This window comes from Sarcophilus harrisii, chromosome 4 (genome assembly GCF_902635505.1).
Source record: "Sarcophilus harrisii chromosome 4, mSarHar1.11, whole genome shotgun sequence".
Lineage (NCBI taxonomy): Eukaryota > Metazoa > Chordata > Mammalia > Dasyuromorphia > Dasyuridae > Sarcophilus > Sarcophilus harrisii.
Window position 1 is genome coordinate 265,294,507 of NC_045429.1, and position 21,789 is coordinate 265,316,295.

Genomic DNA, 21,789 nt, shown 5'->3' on the forward strand with positions numbered 1-21,789 from the left:
TTGGGTGGAATGCTGGATACATCAGCATGTTGGAGGTGGTGGTAACTGGGGTGGATTGGAAGTTGTGGGATGTGCGTGGGTGGATGGGGGGAGGGAGAAGTGGTAAAGGTGGTAGAGGTGGAGAGACCGAAAAGAGAACCAAGCCCTAAAGCTTTGAATTTCCTCCGGTATGATTGAAGGTTAGCTTGATGAGTTAGAGTACGTGAGTCGCCCATCGCGGTTCCACAGTGTCCTGCTGTGCCCCTCCCTGGAACAGCTTTGTCCCGGGTGACAGCAGTGGAGGTTGGGGCGGGGGGGGGGGGGAGGGGGGAGGTAAGGGAGGGAGAAAGAAGAAGAGAGAGGGAGGGAGGAGGGAGAGCGAGGAAGAGAGCTAGGCAGCCTTTCAGTTGCTGCGGGCCAAGAAGGCAGGTTGGGCGCTGTGGACACTTTTAAACGTACCTCCGCACTACCGGCATTCACACCCATTTGCACACTTCCACACACACGAACATACATCAGCAGGGGCAGGTGAGGAAAACCCTGAGCACCGTCCTGAAGAGTCCAACCCCCATCATCCATTTCGCTGCGTTCGGGGCAACTGCAGATTGCCTTACCCTGCCCTGCTCTGCCCAGCCCAGTCAAGCCGAGCCACTCTCCGGACCCCGACCCGCTGCCTTCCTCGGGGGCATCTCGGACACTCGGCAGGTCAGTTACGTAACAGCGCCAGTCCCTGGATCACCCCACCTAACACATGCGCCTGACCGGCGGCGGGGAAGGCGGGGGGAAGCGCTCTGTCCGCACTGGTCCCCAAAGATTGGGGGGTGGTGAGGTCTGGGAGTGCGCGTCTTTCCAGTTTTTTGAGGGAAGAGGGGGGAAAGTGGGGGAAGGGTTCATTGTGTGTGTTGGGTCTGGAATGAGAGATGGGGGGAACAGCACCCGCTATGTTTAGTCGGGCAACGGGCAGTAGTGCGTACCGGAGGTCGTTGCCCTCTCTTTTCCCCCCTCTCCCCTTACTCTAACTAAGGCGTTTTCTCCGGGACCCCATCGGCTGAATCTCCGTGGCTGTGAGAGTTCGAATGAACCCAGTCCAAAGAATTCCGTTTTACGGAAAAATGGGTTTCTTGTTAAGTAGCTGAGGTCAAGCAGCAGCAGCAGGTGGATAAGTAGAGTAGGGGAAGGAAAATAATATACCCAGAATTGGGGACTCACAAAGAGGAATTGGGGAAGGGGCATCTAGAAGGAAGAAATTAGGAGAACCCCTCCCAGGTCCAGAAGTAAGAGGATGTGGGTGTTGGGGAAGGGGCGACTTGTTGCCTGGTGGCTGAGCTAGCTGGGAAATTGCCCTGAGGGGAATTAGCTAGCTTGGGTCATCTAAAAATAACTTCACGTTTGTAAAGTCAAAGAACTAGACTGTTCTGTGTCTGCTTGGCCCAGGATTGTGGGATGCTTCACTTTAGAAGTCACAGGAGGGAACAGGAAAATCTCAACTTGTCCAAGAGATACCATCACTTTCTTAGATCGCTTTGTTTTCCAGGGCAGCTCTGTTGGATTTTGAGTTAATGATTCATTTTCCAAGGCATGCAGTTTCTTTTCTTCATCTGCAAAAGAATAAAGCCAGAATTCATGGTACCTGCTGGTTTGGTCTTTTTCTGATGCCATGCATTGGGCAGTTCAAGCATCAGCTGCAGTGCCAAGGGTGGTGGTAGTGGTGGTGAAGAAGAGGTTAAAAATGGATTTATTAATTAATCATTTTATGATTTTGCTGGCAAGAATTTTAAAATACTTTCCTGTTATTCAGCTTATTGAAGGGAAAAAAAGCTTCAAAACATAAAGCCTAAAAAAAAAAAAAAAAAAAAAAAATCCCATTCCTGTGGTACTGGAAGACTCCTAGAGATCATAGCACTTAGACCTTGAAAAGACTTTAAGGATCATCCATCCCAAATATTGCATTTTACAGATGAGGAAACTGATGTTCCTGGAGGTGTAGTGCCTTGACTAAGGACTCACAGCTAATAAAGAGCAAAGGTTTGGGGGATACCTCATCCAAACCTCTCTATAGCCAGGACTTTCCATAAATAAACATATAAGAGGGTTAAATATTATTTAGGAAAAAGTAGGATATTTGACTACAACATAATCCAGCAACTTCATCCTCTTTTATATCTGATCCAAAATTATGAAACAAAAAAAGGCAATAAATACTTCATGCTGACTTGCTAAATAGTCTCAGCTTGAGGGTATTATGAAGTTAGAAATTTACGTGGCTTGGAAATATGCTTGAGGGAGAAGCACATTGACAATGGCTCTACAGTAGTGGTGGACACTTGGCAGGATGTCAGACCCTATTTATTGATTGTTTTTACCTTAAAGCCATTGTATCAAGCATTGCCAGTCATTGGGCCCTGATAGTTGGTGTTTTGCATAGTATATGAGTTTCATATTGAAAGTAGATCAAATCAAGTAGTATTTAGTTATATGGAGACTATTTAAAGCAGACATTTCCAGCATTGGGCAGGATTGTTCTAGGAGGACTTTCTGGGCTTTTGCTCCATTGGTTCTTTCAGAGTTTAATTCCCTGATTTAGATTATGGGAGAATTTAGTGATTTATCTTGTGAGTAAAATTTGACTAGCATAAATGATGCCTTGAGAGCACTGTCATTTACAAGTACTCATCCCACTCCTTTGAAAAACACCTGCCTAATCAGGCAAGGAGATGCATACACATTGCAAATCTATCTGTTCTCATTATTTAGGCCAATTTTTTGCTCTCTTTAAAATTGTCTTTTTTATTCTTTTCTTTTTTCTGCTTCTTTATTCTATTTACCTCCTCCTCCTCCCAACATAGTAAATTTCTTGGGGTTTGGTGCCCTTGAGTCCTATTTTATTTTCCAATGGGAAAGCATTTGCCTGAACACGGAAGTACTTCTGAGCAGGAGTGACCACCTCCTTCCCACCTGGTGACTATTGTCTCTTAAGTCAGTCTACTTTTGTGTTACCCTAAAGTCTCCAGATCCTCTTTAAAATGTCAATTATGGGAAAGTACCTTCTGTTATGCTTTTGTCAGTCCTTAACAACTTAGTGTGATTTAGTTTTTCACATATTTTTTAAAGTATGTTGGTGATGGTGAAGACAACTGGGTAAGTAAAGGCGATTCAGACAATAGCTAAATTGAGAAAGAAAGGAGGAGAGAGGGTGATTTTGGAAGGCTGATATTGATTAGGGAAAGTGGGCCTCAGTATTGCCCTGCACTAAGAAGTTGGGAACAGTCAAATGAGCTTAAGATATTTGGTACCTATGAAAAAAAAGATATAGAAAGATAATTTTGGAAGGAACTATTCCTTTAAAGTACTACGAAGAGCCTCTCTGTTAAAACCAAAGTTGTATTGATATAGCAGGCACCATGATGCTTTGGAAAAAGCACTCAACTTATACTTCAACTCTGCCTCCAGCCACTTACTTAACCTTGAAATACTCTGCATCTCAATTTCCTCATATGTAAAATGAAGAGATTGAAAAATGACCTCTACCCAGCCTTCCAATTCTAGAATGGTTCTCACAGGATCCTAAAAAGAGCACCTGAGTTAACATCACAAAATCTGAGTTCTCCAATCCTGGTTCTGCCAATTATTAACTTTGAGCAAGTCATTTTAATCTGTTCTGAACCTCTTGTTTTCCTGTCAAATGGAGAGATATTAAAATCTGTACTATCTCTTTCTCAGGATTGTTTTAAGAATGAAATGAAAGAATGTAATCTGAAAGTGCTATGTAAAACTGAACTATAATACTGACTACAAGATATTCAATGGACTGTGTGTGAGGGCACATAACACACATATGCTTTGAGCACTTTTAGTTTCATTTATTAATTGGTCAAGAACACAGTAAAGAAACAGTATTGTCTATAGCTAGTGATGCTAGGTGAGTTTAACAAGGCCAGAATTACAACAGATGGGACAAAATATTGGACTTTTGTTGTTTCTCTGTTTTTTCCCTACTACATTTTAGATCTTTATGAATAGTCTTTGCTTAATTAATGTCTGTCAAATTTTAACTATTTTTTTACCCTCTCAACTTATTTTTACTGGCCATCAGGTGCCCCCTGGAAAGAGCTGAATGATTCAAGATGGGTCATTTTTGTTTTTACACATGGAAGCAGCCTGAAACTGAACAGAAGCTATTTTTCAATGTCTTAAAAAAAATAACCAAAATGAGTGTCTGTGAAGGGCACTCTCTAGAGGTTAAAAAAGTTGGGGGGAAGGGCATTTCTCAAAATAGCCTAAGCTCAACTTCCCGAACTTCAAAATGTCCACAGAAAATTTCTTTCTGCCCATGAGAAAAAGGAGTTATGCCACAGAATGTTCATTTATTAGGCACGTCAGGACAATAATTCATATTTCTATAGCATTTATGTACTAGCAATGTGCCTTTTTCATAATAAGCCTGTGAGATAGTAAAAAAATATATATTAATGGCTAACATTGCTAGAAGACTTTAAAGTTTGTAAGCCATTTTATGTATAAGCTGTCCGCAAAGTCTTAGTTCACAAAGACTTTTGGGATATTCTATATATGTTATCTGTTTGATAACACAATAGCCCTGTGAGATAATTAATTTTTTTGATCCTCCAATGTATAGATGAGGAAACTGACTCTCAGAGAAGTTAAATGGCATGTATGAGTCAGAGACTACACATTTTTAGAGCTTGAAAATACTATGGTCTAGTTAATCCTCTCATTTGATAGATCAAGGTAAAATAAAGTAAGATCTGGAATTTGAATACAAGTTCCCTGACTCCAAATTCATTACAACATCATTCAACTAGTTGATGTTAACAAAATCATTCAACTGATTGGTATTAGGATCCAAATTAAAAATTCTGGTCCTTGCTAACTCAAGATCTATATATTTTTTTCATTATGTGCTTCTTACCCTCACTACTCAATAAATTCCATTGTCTCCTTCTCAACCTCCAGGATTAAAAGCAAAATCCTTTATTTGGTATTCAAAGACTTTCATAATCTATACATCTCCCCACTCTCCTCAACCCCAATCTTCAAATACCTTAATTTATGTCATCTGCTCTCGGATCCAGTGACACAGGCTTCCATGCTGTTCCATGAACAAGACCTACTCCAGACATTTTCTTAGGTTGTTCCCCCATGCCTAGAAAGCTCTTCCTCCTTGTTTCCAAGGCTTCCTTCTGGCTTCCTTGGTTTCCTTGAAATGCCACCTAAAATCTCTTGTTCTACAAGAAGTTTATACCAATATTTGCTTATACTAGCATTTTTTCTCTCATTTTCGGTTTATTCTGTATTACTTGTTTGTTTCCTATCTCCCCCATTATATTGTGCACTTCTTGAAAGTAGAGATTTTTTGCCTTTTTTAAAATCCTTAATACTTTGTTTAGTGCCTGGCATATTAAGTCATTTTTTAGTCATGCTGACTCTTGTCAACCACATTTGGGGTTTTCTTAGGAAAGATATTGTAATGGTTTGCCATTCTCCAAATCAGTTTACAGATAAGAAACAAACTGAGATATACAGGGGTAAATAACTTGCCTAAGATCACACAATAAGTATCTGAGGTCAAATTTGACCTCAGAAAGATAAATCTCCTGATTCCAGACTAGTGCTCCATGCAATATGGTACCAACTAGATGCCCTGGGTGATGAAACTCTGAACAAGCTCATTCTGTTCTCATTGTCAGGAATAATGTAAATGTTAAACAAGTCCATCCTATCTCCATTATCAACCATAATCACCCACAAAATAAGATCAGTTTCCTGAGACTGTCTTGTTAACATATCTAAAAAAACCCCACTCTTCTCTCATCTTTTACCTGGTCATATAAATGCCCATGTGAATTTGTTGGAGACTATCCCTCAACCTGACCTCTCTTCAACTCCTCCCTAATTCCTTCTTAATTCCTTAGACCCAGTGTTACTTCCCTCCATTTCTGTCCTTATACTTTAAAAGTTGGCTTCACTTAAAACTTGAAATGTTTCATGTTAATAAATGGCATCCTTTTATGATGGTGATGAAGTTCTCATATGAGTCACTTTGTGAACCACTCTCCAATCTGGCAACTAAGTAATTTATTTATTTGATACGTCTTCACTTGGATATAGGAGGCATTTAATAACTGGTTGCTTGAAGAAGTGACTAAATATTACTTCTCTTCTTTATCCTTTATTTTCCTCATATAGGGGAAAAAAAACCTTTTCACTATACTCCAGTTGGGCATGGTTTAACTAGAAGACCCAGAAGTAAAAATAAGATCAGAGATTTAGGATGTGGTGACAAACATGGCATACTGGTGACAAACAGATCATAATCCAAGAGGCTAGTTAGTGAATAGTGAAATATGGAAGAAAAATATGAGGATAAGCAGATTAAATTAAGTAGGGAATAGGGTCTGCTTATGTAGGAATAGGGTCTGTCTCAGACTCTAAGTCAATTGAATGGGGTTCACATCACAACAGTTTTGGGGACAGAGGTGACCCTAAGTTCCAAAACCCCTTAGTAAAATGGGTATAAATTGGAATAGGTTTATATTGTTCATTGGAGCAAATTAAATCTCTGTTGGTATCCCTAGCAGGAGATGAATGAAAACTCAGGCAGGAAACCAGTACCTTTGAAAGTTTTTACAAGTTCTAAAATAGACTGGAAGTATTCATTGTTGTTATTATTGTTGTTTTCCAATTGTGTCTCATTCTTTATGACCCCATGGAGTGAAGTATTCAAAAGTTATGATTTTCATACTGAATTCCAGAGCACCTTCATATTATAGTATCCATGCAGAATCTTGCAGATGGACTGACAAACAATTGGTAAATGGTCAGAGCAAATCTGCTCAAATTCATAGAGTCAGTTAAGTACACTTGAACTATTAAGAGCATTATCTCTGATTTAAGATAAGAAGCCGTGTTTAAATGGGAATGCATGAATGATATGAATGAGTTGAATGAATAAAAAAAATATTAAGGACCTATTATGTGCTAGGCACTGTTATAATCTGGGGCTAGCGATGCAAAAGTGAGATTTTTGAAGAAGTCTGCATTTCAAAAGTTTGGATCAAAGCATAGTATTTGCATTTTGTTGTTGTTTGCTTGTATTTTTTTTCCTTGTTTATTCTCTTTTGATTAGATATTTCTTGTCCAGTATGACAAACATGGAAATATGTTTAGAAGAATTGCACCTCTTTAACCTATATTGAATTGCTTACTGTCTTGATGAGGGGAGGGGGAGGAAGAAAAGGAGAAAAATTTGGAACACAAGGTTTTGCAAAGGTGAATATGGAAAACTATCTTTGTATGTATCTGGAAAGATAAATTGCTATCAAAAAAAAGTCTCCCCTTTCCAAAAGCATGTCACAAGGTTATTTTTGGATTTTGTCCATGACTTTTTCTTGTGAATAAAGGTATCTTTTGGCAAAGAGAAAAAAGAAGTAGAAATTTACATTTTATTAAGATGAGATGACACATAATGAAGGATAGTGACTGATTACAGAAAGAACTATTTTGGTTTGTGAAGTCCAAGAAATGGTGAACAGAGTTTTGGAACAGTCAGAAGTAGCCTCTTCTTCAGAAGCATTGGTCCTATTGATTTGGTAACTGTTTCCAGAAATGAAAGTGGAATTCACCTCTAGGGTTGGAAAGCTGAGATTTTCTGGATAGATGAAGGTGTGGACAAAAATTCTATCAGTTTCATCCTTTCAGAACTATCAAACCCAACTAATACTGATGCAAAATTTAAAGTTGGAGAAATTGAATCTGAATCCTAGACAAGCCAGTTGCCTTCTGTAGTTGTTAGTGTATTTTATAAAACAAGGAGTCTGGAGGCTGCTCCCAGCTCTAAACTATGAAAGTCTGAATAAGTACTTTACCCATCTATTCCCTTCTCCCAAGGGGTCACTATTTTTTTTTATTCTAACACCAGTCTAACTCAAAATTTGTAATTCTTGGTTCTGACTGACTGTAATTGTACTGCATAGTGAAACAGGGCTTATAACATTAACATACTCATAGAGTTTCATCTGTCTACAAATGGACATAGGATCAAAGTATTTATTTTCTTTATGCTTATTCTGCAAATGTTTATTACATATGTCACAGTTGTCTTTCCCTTGAGAATGTAAACTCCTTTTTAGCAGAGACTGTTTCATTTGCTCTATTTGTATCTCTAGCACCCTAGCTATGTGGCTGGTATGTAACAGGCATTTCATAAATGCTTGTTGATTAATTCAAAGGGATCCAGTCCAACCCCCTCATTTTACATAGCAGAGAAGCGAAGTCCAGAGAAATCCAATAATTTGCTTAAAGTCACAGAAGTAAATAGCAGAGCTAAGGTTTAAACCCTTTCCCTTTAATTCTAAATTGAGTGATGCTTTTATTTGGAAAAATTGCTATTCTGTAAATGTGCTGTTTCTAATAGGTGCTAAATTATGTTGGTTAAGATGTTACTTTAGTGATCAATCTATGACTTTCTGAGGATTATTATAGTGTAGACTATAATTTATTGACTAACTGAGGGCTATGTTGGGGATAACTGCTTGCTTTTACCCTATACCATGGGGCTTTTAGATAGACCATTTTTATTGAATTGACTTGTCAATTCAAACAAACAAAAAAAAACCTTATTTGAATGTTAATTTATTCTACACTGAACCAAATAGCTATTAGTTTAAAATGAATGAATCAATCAACTGTCTTGATATATTGTGAATGTTAAATAAAATGTAAATTTCTTAAGTTTTATTTTTATCCTTCTTCCAACCTCTATCACTTCTCTCCCATCCTGGTATTTATCATAATTCAAGGAACATCATTGGTGCTTACTAAATGCTTGCTGATTGAAACGAACAAATATTATGTGGTTAATATCTGCAATAGTGTCACATTCCTGGGATTTCTGATGGAGCCTGTAGACCTTAACCCAACATGCACTAGGATAATGAATGCCTCAGAAAGTTTTGCCAGGGAATCCAGGCTTCACTGTCTTTGTGCCAAGGATTCATCACAACAAAATTTCTTTGCTGTTTTCTGTGTCCAAAACCTCAGTTAGTTTGGCAGCTCAGTAAGTCCTAAGAGATTCTCCTAGGGAACACCCACATTAAGGCACAAACAATAATCACAAAGAGAAAGATAATCATAGACACAATGGGAAATACACTCAGGACAGACACCTAATCTACCCAGTTTCACTATTCACGAATCTGGCTTCTGTTTACATTTGTGTTAAGGATAGATATTTTTAAAAAATTAGCTGACTGAATACAGGGTCAGTTGATCTTTGAAATGGAAAAATGGAAATATCTACATGTATGAGTTCAAAAACATCTTCATTTACTGGAGAGAACTAATAACTAGAACAAATAATCTTTTTGCCTTGACAAGGTAAGTGCAAACAGGGCCACGTTTCATGAATATGCTGAATGTGTCTCCTGCAGAAGACACTAATAGTATTCAGGCTTTCACTGTGACAAAGTCACAACCTTAAGCAGACTATTTACATTTTAGCCAGGAATGATATTCAGTAGCACTTACTTTACTACCTGGTCTATTTTTCAATATTTAATTTTATTTAATAGTCATCCTCAAAGATGTTGTTTAAAATTAAACACTCTAGTTTAAGAGAGTGATTTCAAGGTAGTGGCTTGAACGAATGAAACTAGGGCTGGACTTGGGATAGTAAAATTCTTAATTCAAATTACATTTTAAACACTAGCAATGTCATTTATCCTTACTGGGCCTCAGTTTCCTCATCTATAAAATAAGGATTACAACATCTAGTTCACCAAATTTTTGTGAGATTGAAATGATATAATGATTTGTGGGACTATCCTGAGACCAGAAAACTTTAGAATCAGATAGATTGTTAGCTCTTTATAAATGTGAATTATTATAGCTTGTCAGTTTTTAGCTTTGGTAGACAAGTCAACAAGCATTATTGAGTACTTGCTGTGTACCATCTATATTTCTGGGCTTTGGAGATACAAATAGAAACTAAAAGAAAAAGTTTCTGCCTTCTAGGATCTTACATTGTAATAGGGACTGGAAAATTAGGGATGGGGATATCCTTTGGGGTATGGGGACTAAGAATGGAGAATTGATAGATAATCTGTTGTCTTCCTCAAAATAGAGATTCCAGGACAAACTCAGTATTGGGAGGCATGGAGAGCAGTGACCAAAGGAGCAGGAAGCTATGGCATGGTAGCAAAGTCTGGAGGTTGAAAGTGGAATATTCAAGGCATATCCATTTCTCAGTATTTTGGTAATACACAGAACTTTTGGAGGTTCCTTTTTAGGGCTCTAAAGTTTGGTTCAATTTTATTTGTCTCAAAAAGACAAGTGTCAAGTTCTTATTCTGGTCTGGAGTCATGAGAAGTTGTGTTCCAGCTCCTATATGATGAAAGTCTCTGAATGCTGATGTTGAGAGCTACTTTGGGAATATTGACTCTAGGGGATGAGGAGAGACTGAGTCAAGTTCTTTGACAAACTCGTGCTTTCTTAGTCCAAATCAGCATCCCCAGGATAGCTCTGAAATTAGAACAGGTACAGATTAGGAAAACCTAGAAGTTCAACATATGGCTGGAGGGATCTATTATGTATTTAATTTCTCAAACATAAGTTCTTCTCTCTCCCTTGTGACTATATGGTCTTGGATATGTCACTTCATGCTGGGCTACTATTTCATCTGTCAAATGAGGAACTTGGACAAAATGATCTTTAAGGTCCTTTTCACCTCTAAAATTCAGTGACTCTATAACATACACTTGTTTGAATCTATCAATTATCTTTGTTTTTGGCTTTGCCTTAGGAACAGATGCAAATTCTCTCTGCTGACTGTCCTAGCTCACCTTCTACCTGTACATTTAGAGCCATATTTTACATGAATTGTTTTGAAAATGTGTGATTAGCAAGCAGTCCCGTGATCATATTCTGGCTTTGCTAGTTTTACATCTTGCAGAGAGGATGGGAAGGGAGCAGACTTGGAGTTATATTGGTTTAGGGAATTCCCTTCCAAGATATTCTCTTCCATGCTGTTATTGTTTGTCCTTCATTCTTGAAGAGGACCATGACATAAGGAAGGTGATACCATGACATGCAAGTGTATTTAATTTAAGTAAAGGTAGGCTGTGCAAGGTCATCTGCTTCACTTTCCCCTCAAGGGCCATCTGGGTTCAATGGCAAGATGTAGATCAAGAAGATAGAAGATGGCTCTAGATGAAATGGGAGACCTTGGTCTTTTTAAGCTAAGATCTTCAAAAGTTCTCATTTTGACTGAGGCCATACCCATTCAATGATTAAGCTAGGTACCAATTGAAGCTCAGAAGCTCCCTTTATGATCTGTAAATTCCTTGATAGTTCTTGACCAATCTAACAGAACAGTGGCCTAGAGCTTGGTAGAAGAGTGAATGAGTTCTTGGTCACTGGAGATCTTCAATTCAATAGATCTTTTATTGAAGAAATTGTTGAAGATTCATCCTTTGGGTAGGAGTAGGGCTAGGTAGACCTAGGATCTAGGTGGGCTCTGATCACATCTTGAATTCTGTGATTAAAGGGTCAGGCAGCCCTTAGGAGATATGATTTCAGTAACCTTTCTGTTCCCCTCCTTCCCCAATCTCTTTTTCACTGATCTTTGTAGAAATTCCTACATGAGTCCTTATGATATGGTATAGCTTCCAGGGAGATATCACAGTAATTTTAAGATCTGGTGACCTTGGGGGGCTTCTACTCTAAGATTCTATCAGTGATTCTAAAGTCCTCTGGCTTTGGAAAATTTGTATCCCTGAAGACCCCCACATCTAACCTGAGAATACTATTTTTTTAAAGTGTATCATTAACTTTTATTAATAACAAAATAGTGGACAGCAAGCTTTCCAATGGACATGCCATTAGTTACTTTTTTAAAAACAGCTTTTTATTTACAAGTTATATGCATGGGTAATTTTGCAGCATTGACAATTGCCAAATCTTTTGTTCCAATTTTTCTCCTCTTCCCCCCATCCCCTTCCTTAGATGGCAGGATGACCAATACATGTTAAATATGTTAAAGTATAAATTAAATACGAAATAAATATACATGTCCAAACTATTACAGACTCTGAAATAGTGAATACTATTGTTCTAACAATCTATCTGATTCTAAAGTCTTTTGGTCTCAGGATAGTCCGACAAATCAAATTCCTGAGACAATAATGGATAGACCACTCCTCAGTTTATTGCACTGTCAGATAGATAATCTATTGGTCAGTGATAACCAAATTCTTGAAACCATTCCTTGGTTCTACCCATAGGCCATAAAATTAGCATATCTATAACATGAAGAACTAGATAAAATATGCCTTCTTGCTTCTGTTTCTTTGCTAAATTTTCTTGGAATTTAGACCACTTCAACTGGTGTTACAATTACAATAAACTTTGTTCCTTGACTTGGATATGGGTTCAAGCCTGCAAATTCTTTTGAGACACCTCGTGACATCGGTCTGTGACTCCCAACCTTTTGGGATCCTTTCCCAATCTCAATAATTTCATTAGAATGTGAGATTCTTGGGTGCAGGAACTGTTGTTATCCTTCAAATCTCCAGCTTAGCATAGTGCCTGGTAGGAGCAGTTTTGAAATGCTCATTGATTAACCTATAGGTTTTCAATTTAAATAAGCTTATTTTCTCTATATTTTGTGTGTACCTACTTAGTCATAGGAAGTCTCTTAATTAGAATAGAAGTTTCTTGAAGGCAACGACCAGTTCTGCTTTTCTCAGTATCTCTAAGAATTAGCACAATGTACATTGTGAATGCCTACTAACTACTAATTGTGGATTTGTGGTTAAAATCCTTACATACGAAGACTTTGAGCCAAGCTTAGTTTTTATTTTTCTTCATCTTGGTTAGTTTTTGGAGATTCTAATTCCTCTTTGAAAATGATCTGGGAGGGGGAGGAGGTGAAATGATTGATTAATAACCTAGGCTTTCTCCTTAATAACTATACTAAACTTTCCTCATTTCTAAATCTCTATTTGAGTCATAGAATTCCCAGACTCCTTTAGTCTTTGAGTCTACTTGAATGCCTGATTTCAGAGCTATGTGGCACTGGAATCTTAATCACCTTTCCTCTTTCAGCTGTTTTCCATCGTGGTTGCATGCCTGAATCTAAGCATCTGCTTTTTTCCTTTTTGTCCTTGTCTGTTGCACACTCCAGATGGCAGGAAACTATACCAATCTAGAAAAAAAAAAAAGAAAAAAAAAAGTAAGGTACTTAGAAAAGTATGTAGAAGACTATTCAGTCCCAAACTGGGTGGTAACTTAACTTTTTAACCCTGTTGACCTTAATTTCCCATAGGCCAACTCATCTTTCATGATTCTTTTTAGCCCAAGAGCCATCCCAGACCAGATTGTTATGTCCAACTTCTGATCTCCCAGATTTTGGTGGCTACTGCCCCAGCATGCCCCAAGGCCAGTTGAGGATCCCCCAGTGCACATTTTGGATCAAATTCATTTACTGCTTCTGAATCCCAGGCTTACTTGAGCCAACCTTGAAGAATTCCAATTTCATAGAGGATTTGGGATCTATGTCATTTATATTCTTGTGAGCTACCTTTTTTTTTTTTAAATGAAATGCTTTATTTTGCTTAGTAATAAAAAGTTAAGTTAATTTTAATTTATGGGGTATAAATAATTTTTCAGCCATTTCTCTGTTTCTTTTCTCCCTTCTGATTCTTTGGTTTGTTTATTCATTCTCATTCAAGATTCTTCTTAGACGGTCATAAATATTCCTAATTCTATTTTTTCTTTTCTTTATTTCATAAAGGTCTTTCTGGATTCCTTTTTTTTTTTGTATTGGTCCTTATCAATGTTAATCATATTATAATATTCTGACACCTTAATTTATCACAATTCCATGGATTATCACACCAATAGGTTGCTTCCAACATTTTAAATACTGCTGTGAATATCTCTGAATAGAAGGCTCTTTTTGATTGTTTTTGATAATACTTTCAGAGTTTATGTCCAGCAATGGAGCAACTGGGTCAAAATCTATGATAATTTTTGATTTTTATTTATTCAATTCAGTTATCAGGCATTTATTTTCTTTCAAATGTCAAGCATTTATTTATTTTCTCTTGCCTATTTCTTGGGGCATGGGAATATAGGGGATGATATTATGGTGGGGAATGACAGGGCAGAGAAACTCTATAAGAAATATAGGGAAGCAAAACAATTTTCTGCATTGGCCATGTTCAAAGTATGTATCTCATTATGCTTGTTAGTCTATCATTTCACTATATGATGAAGCTTGTAAAATTTGATGCACACCTTTAGAACTAGCAATGAATGACTCTACCTCTTTTGAGACAACCTGACCAAAACCAAAGTTTTATTTGTTTATTGTAATTGAGTCATCTGCAGTGCAGTGGAATGAATGCCAGATTTTTTAATTGGAGGACCTGGGTATTTACCTTTGTTTCTTATCACCTGTATGAACTTGAGTAAATCACTTGACTTTTTGGGCCTCAGTTTCTTCATCTGTAAAATGAGGTTAGATGATCTCTGTGGTCCCTTCCAGTTCTAAATCTATTTTTCTAACCTAATTTCTCCTTCCTCCCAACCAAGGCAAACAAAACTACAATACAGCAAAGTCAATGTTCCTATTGCCTCAAATAGCAGAACAATCAAAATGGTTCAGGGCAGCAGGGTATCATGAATAGAGTGCTTCTCAAGAGTCAGGAAGAGTCAATTTCCTGAGTTCAAATCTAATCTCAGGCACTTACTAGCCAGGTGACATTGGTCAAGTCACTTGTTTGTCTCAGTTTCCTCTTCTATAGAATGAGTGAGAGAAGGAAATGGCAAACTACTCCAATATCTTTGCTATAAAAACTCCAAGGGGTCATGGAGAATGATTGAACAAGAACAGTTAAGCTCCTGAGGGAAGAATTATAAGGCAAAAAAGTTTCCTGAGGAGAAATGAAAAAGGAACAGAGATTTGGAGTGAGGTAGAGTTTAAAAAAAAAAAAGGCAGAGGAATACTTTAAAGGAGGAGGTCTTGATTCTGTACCAATTCAATGTACTAGCCATTTCTGTTTTCAAGCTTTAATAGATTTCCTCATGAAAGATCAAACCTATTAGAATTCAGTGCAATAACATGAATTATAGCATTCATGCATCTTGTCTATCATTAAAGAGAATGACCACTGTTGAAGTTCCATCTCTCCGACTATAGGACTATTCTTAGCCAAGGGGTCAGGGAAATTTTGCTTTCATCATCTCTAATGATAGTGGCATTCAGCTCCCAAATCCCTCCCATGGTACTTAGTCTTTCAAGAATGTCACTGGAAAAAGGCTTGAACAGAAAGTCCAATGTCAGAATTATCAGGATTCTAGATCTTCCCATACACTTAGAGTTTGTCATTCTAAGGGGGTGGGGGGGGAATTGCAGTTGCTGATGGTTTTTCTGAGTGTGGTCAACAAGGAAAGCATTCTCATCAGCCAACAGGCACTTACACCCACCCTAATCTTTAACTGACTTAGTGGAATGAAGCCCAGCAATGACTTCAGGGTAATGATTAATATTATCAGGCACTTTCCATTTCGCTGAAATTTTGGGTTGTTTTCTTGGAAAACATTTTTTTTTAAACTGTGGACCCTATGAAGGTGCTATAGACAATAATTCTCATAAATTGCCCACAAATTGGACATATGTGGAAAATCTATCGATAATTTTGTCCCCTTTCTATCTCTCAGTGTGTTTTTTCACATTTAATAAAAACTTTTTTTAAAAAATTGAAGAACTAAGGATTTTAGTAACATCAAAAACAACAAATATCATAATATTGCTTGGCAGCCAAAAAACTCAATTTAATCTCATAATATTTAATTAGATGCATATGCCTCCTTTCTTGTCTCTCTGAAATCTTTATGATAATGGTCCGGGATATATTCTTGATAAAAAAAATGAGTAGGGAGCAGATAGTTCCCTAGGTGATCATATGCAGAAAGTTAGTTGGCACATCTTTAGGATTATACCTTCGCAGAAAATTACAAAGGATGAAAGATCATCTGAGTTTATTATTTATTATCTTCAGAAAAGGGTCTGGCTTGTAATCAAAAATTAAGTTTCTGAGATTCTCTTTGGATAAGGTATCTGTGATGTATGTATCAAAATTACATGAATTATAATAGATAAGTGTATGGAAATTACTTCAACAAATTACTGGATATTGATTGACATCAAGAGAGGCCTTAAACATGATTATAATAGCATTAGTAACCTTGTTCAAGTCATAGTTCAGCTTCATTCTCCAGAAGTTATTTTTTAATTTTGTTTTTTTTTGTTATTAATTCTTCAGTTACTGATATTCTTACCTTCCTCAATTACTTTGAATATAATTTTGATTTACTTACTTATAGAAATGTAACATCTCTGAAAAATTTAAGACTCGGGGTCAGGGACTGATATATATATTTTTTAATCCCAAGCACGTAGCACAATGCCTTGTATAATAGGAGCTCAATAAATGTTTACCTTCTGAATGATTGGGAGAGGGGTAAAAAGGAAGGGAAAGAATGTATTAATTTGTTAATTTAAAAAAAAGGAGTAGAAAATTTAATATATAACTATGTGGTACATAAAGTCTTAACAAAGGGGTTTTAAAAAAATGAAATTTTCCAAACACTTTTGTACAGGTAAAATTCTGCTACTACTACTATTATTATTACTACTACTACTACTACCATTGTTACTATTGCTACTTCTACTATTGTTACCACTGGTACTGCTGCTACTTATATTTATCTAATATTTCACAAGTATATTCTCATTTTTTTCATTTTCAACAACAAGTCTAGAAGGTAGGGTCTATTAGTATCCCCATTGTACAGGTGAGGAAACTGAGGCAGATGGAAGTTAAGTAACTTGACCAGGAATATACAACCAGATCTGATGGGAACTCAGGTTTATAGAGATTCTAGCTCCAATGCTCTATACACACTCTATACACAGTGCCATCTCACTGCCTCATCTAAATTGAAATGTATCATAGAATTTAGTTTTCTTCAGCAAAATCCATAATCACAATGTGCAAGATTATGGAAAACATATATTGTCCAGATTATGGCATGTAACTGGTTAAGTAATGTGCCAAATTATAGCCTCCTTTGAACAAAGGAGGAGGAGGAAGGATATTTGGCTATATTGAACCTGAGAAATTGTGCAATGATTTTAAAGGCCCCAAACCATCTGTCACTGATGCACTATTGCTCTTGGGGATTTACATGACTGTAAATAATGAAAAGAATGATAGAATCAAAATACCATGTTAGGGTATGTGAGTAGAACTATAGTATCCAAAATAAGGGAGGTGATAGTCCTTCTTTATTTGCTGTTGGCCAGACTCTAATTGAAATGTGATGTACAGTTTGATAATAGTTACGTGTTACTCATATAGTCCTGGATGTCAAAAGAGGATATGGACAAACGTGTGGAGTATAGAGCAGTGGTCCTTTAATCTTGATTGTGCCATAGATTGTTTTGGCTCTGGTAAAGTTTATGGACCCCTTTCTCAGAGAAACACATGAATTACAAAAGAAACTAGTTAAACTGAAACACGGCTAACAAGGGGGCAGCAAGGTGGCTCAGTGGATAGAATGCTTGGTCTAAAGTCAGGAAGACTCATCTTCCTAAGTTTAAATCTGGCCACAGACACTTTCCAGCTGTGTGACCCTGTTTAAGTCACTTATTTGCCTGAATTTCTTCATTTGTAAAATGAGCTGGAGAAGAAAATGGCAAATACTCCAGTATCTTGGCTGAGAAAACTCCAAATGGGATCCCAAAGAGGAAGACACAACTGAATAGCTTAATAACAACTATATTAAGATTTTTTAAAGAAAAAGTTCATGGCCTCTAGGTTAAGGACCCCTGATGTAGGAAGGAACTAGGAAAGTGAAAGATTCCAAAAAAAATGCCATTTGAGAATTGATTTAAAGAAATTTGGATGTTTCCTTTGGGAAAGGGAAGCCTTAGGAGCACCATGATAACTTCTTCAACTATTTAAATGGTTATTCTTTAGAGTCCAAGCAATTAAGGGACCTCACTTTGATACTACTTCCACATGATACAATCCAAAATCTGATCAGATACTATTGAACAGTGTAACTTTTTTTTAAAGTCCGTGGACTCTAGGTTAAAAACCTCTGGCTTACAAGGGAACTAGAAAGGTGAAAGATTCCAAAAAATATGCCATATGAGAATTAATTTAAAGAAATTTGGATGTTTACTTTGGAAAAGGGGAACATGATAGCTGTCTTCAGCTATTTAAAAAGTTGTTTAGAATTCAAGCAATTAAGGGACCTCATTTTGACACTACTTCCACATGATACAATCCAAAATCTGATCAGATACTATTGAACAGCATAACAAAAACTGAATTCCTCTACCTACCAGAAGTTTCCTTCAGCAGCTGACCATGTTTTAAAAACTGAAATGATTCACAGGGCAGGCCTGTGCAAGACCCATTTTAGGTCAATGAATAAAAATCTATGAAATTCCTACTATGTGTCAGACATCATGTGAAATATTGGAGATAGGAAGACACATCTGAATAGTCCCTGCCTTTGAAGGAACTTGGTATCTCCTCCAAAGTGATGGGAACAATATTATATTCCTTCAGGACCTTTCCCAACTAGTTGGCCTACATCAATCTTACAGGAGAAAACTACTTTCCATTCTACTTTTGGACAAGAATCTCAATTCCTATTCCATAGTGCTGACTAATTCCCTCTTCATTTCTTGGTGAAATAGAAACTTCTAATTTGAAGCAATTATATATTATATGAAGCAATACTATAGTACTCTTTAGGCAACTGGGTATCATAGTAGATAGAGTGCTGATCCTGGAGTCGGGAAGATTGAAGTCTAAATAATAATTATGGCTTTGGACAAGTCACTTACTTAATTTGTCTGTCTGTTAAATGGGGGTTATATTAATAGGGCTATTGTGAAGATAAAATTAGATAATTATTCATAGTAATTTTTATATTTATGAAAAAAGAATTATATCACATAGGGATATAATTTATGAAAATATATAATTTGTATATGAATATAAATGTAATTTTATATTATTATATCTTAACATATAAATGTAATTTATAAAACTTATAATAATTTTAAAAACATTTAACATAGTGCCTGGCACTTAGTAGGCACTCAATAAATGACATTTATTATTATTATCATTATTATCAAACTAAACTGGTTGAAAGGTAATGATGATGAACTGAATATTTCTGGAAAATAATTTGGAATTATATCTTTATAAGTCACCAAATTGTAAATACCCTTTAACCCAGTAAGACTACTAAAAGGCATGTACTTAATAGTGGGTCAGAGGGAAAGGACTCATATGTGGAAGAGTATTTATAGCAACACTTTATTGTAGCAAAGAAGTGGAAATAGAATAGGTGTCCAGCACTTGGAGAATGACAGAACAAACTGTCATATGTTAATGTAATGGAATTTTATTACTTCAGGAGCAATGGGGAATATGACAGATTTAGAGAAATATGGAGATACTTGTTTGAACTGTTGTATAGATAGTGTGGTTAGCAGATCATTGGGGATGACCACAAGAATCATGTGAGGGAATACAATTCTGAAAGAACTCTGAATTCTGCTCAGAGCAATAGCCAATCATGAATTAAAAATACCTATGATGAAACAAATCCTCTACCCTCTTTGCAGAGAGGAGATAGGCAGCATCAAATGTGTGTCCTCAGACACAGCTAGTAAATTGATTTGTTTTGCCTGACTATACATATTTGTTATTTCAAGGGAATGTTTCTATTAATGAGACTGGGAGAAAGAAGGTAGATTTTGGAGTAACAATGTTATTGTTCATTTGTTTTCAATCCTGCCTGATTCTTCAGGTCCCCATTTGGATTTTTTTATGCTGAGATACTTGAGTGTTTCACGATTTCCTTCTCTACCTCATTTTACAGATGAGGGCACTGAGGCAAATAGGGTTAAGTGACTTGACCAAGATCACATAGCTAGAAAATGTCTGACGCTAATTTTGAACTCAAGTCTTCCTGACTCTAGGCCAGGCACTCCATCCCCTGAGTCCCCTAATTGCCCCATGATATATATGGAGAATTTTTTAGTATTATCTTTCATTCATTAAAGTGAATTTAAGAGTAAGTGGCTATTAAATAAGTTTAAGTGGTTGTATTAATGTTAAATATTGTTTTCATTAAAAAGTTTATTTGTAAAGTGAAGATTATAATAAAAACACATATAAAATGAATTTATCCTTTCAGATTAATTCAGATTAGTTCAGATTAACTTGACTAAGAAGTAGCTTAATTCTGATAAATGCACATTTTTAATGGGGCCCTCTATAAAATTTCTAAACATTTAAAAAATTTGAAGCACAAGAGAAAAAAAACTACTTTCATATTTTCATCTGGATGTACAGGAAATCTCTGTATAAATATCTTTGCTAGTCTTATCTAAGAGGAAGTCAAAGAAACCATTTCATATACTAAGTGTGAAAACTGTAGTACTAAGACTTTGGGAAACTATTTAATATTCAGCAGGAATTGAACAAACATAGTATTTATCAGGAATCTGATAGTCAACAGATAGATATTGAAGGTATCTGAGAAATGATGAAACATAATCAGAACAATGGATCATGAAGAAGACCTAAGAAATAATGAGAAGTAGAAGGAGAAGGAAAAGACAAAAGGCAAGAAGATTTGTTAAAAGGTTTACACAATAGTCTTGGTAAGTATTAGTAAGTATTTTATTATGGTGGTAGTAGTGAGAGGATGTACTCTATCCCTTCTCTACTCCCACACTAATACCTGGAAGAACCTCCTTCCTCCTTTATTCTTAGTGAAATAATTTTCTTTAAGGAGTACTTTGTAATTTAATTTATACAAGTATTCAATAGTTGAGGAATATTCACTGCTCATGACTGGACTATGCCACTATTGTAAAATGACAATACTACCAAAGTTAATTTATAGTATTAATGCTATATCAAACTATTTGACTTTTAGGAAAATACCCTACAAATTCATTGATAAGAAGAAAGTCCCCACATGAGAATATTTATAACAATACTTTTTGTGGTAAACAAAGAATGGGAAATGAAATAAATGCCCATAGACTGGGAAATGACTAAATACAATGTGATTTTAAAAGATTGTAATGGAATATTACTCTGTTGGATAGAGAAGCACATTAAGACTTATGTGAAGTGATGCAGAGTAAAATAAACAGAGCCAAGAAAACAGTGTACACAATGACTAAAATGATGTATATAGAAAGAACAACCAAATATACATGCAGAAACAAATCAAAAGTGAATATTGCAAAATTATAAAAACAAGCAAGAATCAACAGAATAGATATAAGAAGACTTTCCCATCTCTTTGCAGAAATGAGAAGTCCACATGTGTTACACATTGCACAAAATTTAAGGCTTTTGTATTCATCAGTTATGTTGATTTTTCTACTTCTTTTTCTTTTAGTCTTTAAAAATTGCTATTGAGTATACGAGATATTCTTTTGGAAGGAAGAATAAGAGGAAAACTGGGGGAAATTTTGATAATGTATAAAACAAAAGAGATCAATAAAAACTAGTTTAAAAAAAAAAAAAGCAAAGTGAATGTGGCAGAATTATAAAGAGGAAGCCTAGGCCCAAAGAAAAGATATAAGAATTCATATTCTACTCTTTTGTAAAGTTGTGGGGTACATACATATGGCTGACTATATATGTTTTCAGTTTTTTCAATGTGTTGAGTCAT

At 36.2% G+C, this 21,789-nt stretch overlaps 1 protein-coding gene across 1 annotated transcript in view; it reads left to right on the forward strand.

Moving 5' to 3' along the window:
• The first annotated feature begins 335 nt into the window (after positions 1 to 335).
• Positions 336 to 21,789, forward strand: part of RCAN2 (regulator of calcineurin 2) — a 339,493-nt gene continuing 318,039 nt past the window's right edge. The window contains exon 1 of the mRNA XM_003769119.3: positions 336 to 684. The gene's annotated coding sequence lies outside the window, so the exon portion shown is untranslated. The remainder of the gene's footprint in view (positions 685 to 21,789) is intronic.